The 4,829-nt window shown below is 41.3% G+C and overlaps 1 non-coding gene across 1 annotated transcript; it reads left to right on the forward strand.

Annotated features, from left to right (window-relative positions):
• The first annotated feature begins 3,429 nt into the window (after positions 1-3,429).
• On the forward strand, positions 3,430-3,501 carry trnae-cuc (transfer RNA glutamic acid (anticodon CUC)). Its single transcript has one exon. It is a non-coding gene; the product is annotated as a tRNA-Glu (tRNA).
• Positions 3,502-4,829: the final 1,328 nt, after the last annotated feature.

The raw sequence follows: 4,829 nt of genomic DNA on the forward strand, positions 1-4,829 counted from the left end.
CTAGACACGGGCAGATAGGCAGGCCAGGCATAGCGCTAGGTTCACCTAACAAAAGCAATTTGTTACGTTTGGGTCAAGTAGCCTGCGTGTTCCCCCTCAATTGTTTTAATCAGGCCAAGGTAGCAGGAAAGAAAGGGCTCGGAGGCACCTAAAGGCACCTTTCCTCCTGGCCATTATCCTCTGGTGGGTGAATTGTGGATGCGGCTGTTAGAAGCAGATGTGACAGCCCATCTGTTAGACAAGTCAATTAAAGTGGATGGGGAACTTTTTAAGGGTGAAGGGATGCATATAGACATACTATATGTTTTCAGGAAAATTAAAGGACAAGTTTGACACCAGACACATAGGAGTGAATGTCAAGAGGTGAAAAACACTTGTTAAAATGGAGACTTGGACTTACAGGAGTTGTAGGAGCAGACAACTGATCATGCTGCAGGGCAAAGTTAGTTTGTTTAAAGGACTATTGCAAATTTTAGAGTATTTAACACATGGATCTATCATTAAAGTTCACACAGAAAGACATTAAAGCTTCTTAATACATCAGTGATGTGACAGCAGTGGGTCAGTATTGTCAGGTTTTCCAAACAAAGACTGGCTGACTTCTTATTTATCAGCATTGCATTTAGAATTGAAGTCTCATACAAGAACATTTTTGTATTCTTGTGCTGAATCTAATCTAAACTTTCAGCTGTTTCAGTCTGATAAGAGCCACCATTATCCACAGTCCATAGGATACTTATTCTCCCTAAAACTGCAGTGTACCACTACTTCTGCTCTGTTTGTGGGAAGATGAGGAGATAGTGTGTGTAGTAAACAATAATGGATACAATGCTGATTAGCAGCCAAACTGGAAGCTCCAGAATAAAATGACATTTCAAGATGTCATTGGGAGTGCTGTGTATCTCTTTCACTTCAAATATTTGTGTCACTTGTTTGGCTCTTGTCCCGATTCAGATAAGAAGAGAGAATAAACAACAGCTGCAGAGACAAAAGAAAATGCAGAAAGATTCCACTGACTTAAAACAAAAACAAACGTTCGTGTCCTGAGGCGGCTGTGCCTCAAAGCATCACCTTTCCAAAGACTGTAAATGTTTTCATATCGGCAAATCCACAGGTGTCGATCCTACTTGGAGTAAGTTTATAGAAGTGATTTGTTTAATATCTTTGGCATCAGTCGACTTTATCTAAAATACAAATGACTGGCAGCTTGAGTGTGTGTAAAAGTTAAATCATAACATGGAATCCACTGATCCTCAGCAACAGCTTGTGGCATAAAGACAAGACACCAGATTTAGCAGCCTCTGCATTGTTGTCTAAACAACAACAAAAAGTGAGCTCCGCAAATGTATCACAAAATGAAGGATGTCATTTAACATTTACACATAATACAGTGTGGTTACTTACATCTAACCTTCGGCAGAGGAAAGTAGCTCCTCAGTATCTCCCTGTGCAGGTGTGAGCAGAAAAATGTTATGCAATGTTATAATGACGAGAAAGAGGTGTATTTATAACACAAACCTCTGTTCACTGCAAAATCTAACAATAACACAGATTTCAAACTCAGCAAGTTACAACAAATCATACAGAACAAACCACACGGGGCATCATGGGCCGACCTTTACAGCATACTTGGCGCTACTTGCTAACATGCTACAGTGTGCTGACAGATGGATGACTCACAAAGAAGTGCGACTTCAGTCATGCACGAACAAAGCTCACGGAACTAGCACAAACCATTTTATAGAATGGCGTGGGAGGATTTATGTGCTGGATACGGACCATACCAACTAAGCACCAGAAACAGAGTCTACAGAGAGGCACAGTCCTGCCTCGATCAGGCGATGTGTGACCTTATTTTATGTAGGATATTTTCCATAATATGTGGATAATTTTCTTCCTAATGTAAGATAATAATGCATTCGCTCTTCACCCTGATAAAAGTCAGACTAAAAAAACTATTTAAAGTGACATAACATGTTCTACAACTGCTGGCAGCTCGAAGCAGCATGGTGTTAATAGAAGCTGATATTTGAGAGGGGTCATTACCAGAATCGGTCTGTCTGTCTGTGTGATGAAGTGCAGATGGCGTCGTGGTGCATAGCTGTCAGGCTTCTGTCCATGTCACAGGCAGAAGCAGGTTAAACCTGCAGACAAACCTGCAGGGCAGAGTGCAGCCATGATTCAAAGTCGCATGAGCATTTTAAAATCAGTATCACAGACATGAGGTGTGATGTGGATCTAAATGATTGTTCTTATGAGTTTATAAGGAAGGATTCAGTGATGAATAATGGTTAAATCAGTCTTTACACACCTAGTTATCAAGCTGGGGAAAAGACAGTGATGGTTAATCAATATAGAGCTGCAATGAAGTGCGTGGAATATCCACTCTATTTCTATTGAAAAGCTTCTTCAAAGCCGACTACATGCTGCAGCTTGACCTGTTCTGATGTGAAACCTCGTTCCGTGTGAGGTGTCCCACCCAAACATTACGCCACCCTGCTGTCAAATTACTTCATGCATTTTGCTTATTTGTCTATTTTGAATCACATTATTGCAGAGCGTGGCAGACGTCTGGAAACCGTTGAACTTCAGTTCCACTTTTTAAACTGATCTTTCATTTCCAGCTGCGATTACAATCCCATCAAGCGGCAGGCATCACACAAAAGATCATTTCCATTAATGGGAGTGTCACTTCTGCTGCTTCATAAAGCTGCAGGTTACATGTGCTGCTGCGTGTTTTTCATGCATGCACTGGATGTACATGTGTTTACTTACTTTCCCACATGACAACATCGTGTGTGATCTAAACTTGTCTTCCCACTTCTTTACATGTTCATACTCATGTGTACACTCTCATGCACATAATGCTCAGCTTTCCTGTGTGTGCTTCTTGCTACAGTGACAGCGCTGATTGACAGGTCACCCTGCAGGGCATTCTGTCATGCTGAGAAAGGAAAGGCAGACAGCGAGAGAGACAGCGAGGAGGACTGGAGGGAGAATCTACGCAGAGATAATTACACCGGCCCTTCACCTCCTCCACTTAACCTGAACACGATGTAGATCAAAATCTCTGCTGACACTCCACAGGAAGTGCTTTCTGTGAGGTAATGATGGTTAAAGGTAAATTATCACACCAACATTGGCCATGATAATGTCTAAAGTTTAACAGCTTTTGATTGGCAGAGAGAGAGAAAAAAAAACTTTTTCTAATATCTCAAAACTCTTTCAGCAAAATGTTGTTCTGACAACATCTGAGGTGAGAAATGAGCCACCCAGATTCTGCCTTCATGATAATGATGCACCTCATCTAGGCTGGGCCCTCAGCTTTACACAAATGAGTCTAAAACTTTGGCCACTCTACCACAGAATGAGCGGAAAGCGTGTAAACAGATCCCGTGGACACCTTTAAAGTTGCCAAAGTTGTATAGTTCCCTGGTGGTCTAGTGGTTAGGATTCGGCGCTCTCACCGCCGCGGCCCGGGTTCGATTCCCGGTCAGGGAACACTACTTTTATGCAATTTCCCCATTGTGGGACTAATAAAGGTTTCTTAATCTTAAAGCAAGGTGAGCTCACCCTCCTTCACGGATGGTTTTACTTTCTTTGTTTCAGGTTAGGATTGTGAATAGTACAACACGCTGTCACTGAGGCATCCTCCAGATATGACACATGGTTCCATATATGCAAAGAGAACATATGATCGTATTGCCTGATGTCATCTGAACATGGAACTGACAGCGCAGCAAAAAAAGTCCAAGTAAGGACAGAGGAAGGTCAGCAGATTTACACACAGGAGTCTGAGGTTGGTCCCCCTGACATGGCGAGCTGTTTTGTTGTTGGGTGAGGTTAGCATTAAAAAACAGGGTGCATTAGGGTCATCCTAAAAACAGTGGTGGAAGGTATTTGTACTTCATTACTGTACTTAAGTACATTTATATGTATTTATACTTTACTTAAGTAAAAATAATAGTGCATACTTTATACTTTTACTCCATTACATTTTGCAGCTGTTATCTGTACTTTCTACTCCACTACATTTCTACAGTGTCTGTAGTTCCTTGTTCCATGTGATGAACACAGTGCTGGACTGATGTGAGGTCAGACTCTGCATGGAGGTGGTGTCACGCTGCCAGCTGTGTTTCTATAATGAGACCCAGTCATGATGCCGGTGCTCTGGCTCAGGTAGCCAACTAGTTAGCTACTGTCTGCTAACACAGGTCCATCCATTAATGTCTGATTAACATGAATCATAACATGAATCTACAGCAGGAATACTGACACAGTAAAAATGCTGAATGCCTGTTTTTTTATTAGCAGCCTCTCTATTCACTTGATGCCCACAGCCTGCCTCATGACACACAGACCTGTCCATAGCTGCTTCTGGACTGAACATGTACATTAACTACAGATTGTCCATTTCAATTTTAAGATGATTATTTTAACCTGTTCAGATCCTTTGCAATGAAAATCAATAATATATATTTGGTGCATTTAAAAGTACTTAAGACTTTTAATTAAGTAGGATTGTTGATGTAGCACTTCTACTTTTACTTGAGTATATATTTTGCTGGGTATTTGTACTTTTACTGAAGTACCAAGCTTCAGTACTTCCTCCACCACTGCCTAAAACACACAGATTGGTTCAGCCGCCATTTTCGTCCGCCATCATTGCAAGCGTTCTCAAATCTCTGGATCACTGCAGTGGATTTCTTTAAACTTCAAACCTTTGTTTGACTTTTCAAAGCCAACGTCTCTTTAATTAAAGAGTTTTAGAGTGTGCTGCACAAATTTAAAGTCAGCCAAACTTGGTAAATTACTGTGATACAAGAGAA

The sequence above is a fragment of the Parambassis ranga genome, chromosome 14 (genome assembly GCF_900634625.1).
Source record: "Parambassis ranga chromosome 14, fParRan2.1, whole genome shotgun sequence".
Taxonomy (NCBI): domain Eukaryota; kingdom Metazoa; phylum Chordata; class Actinopteri; family Ambassidae; genus Parambassis; species Parambassis ranga.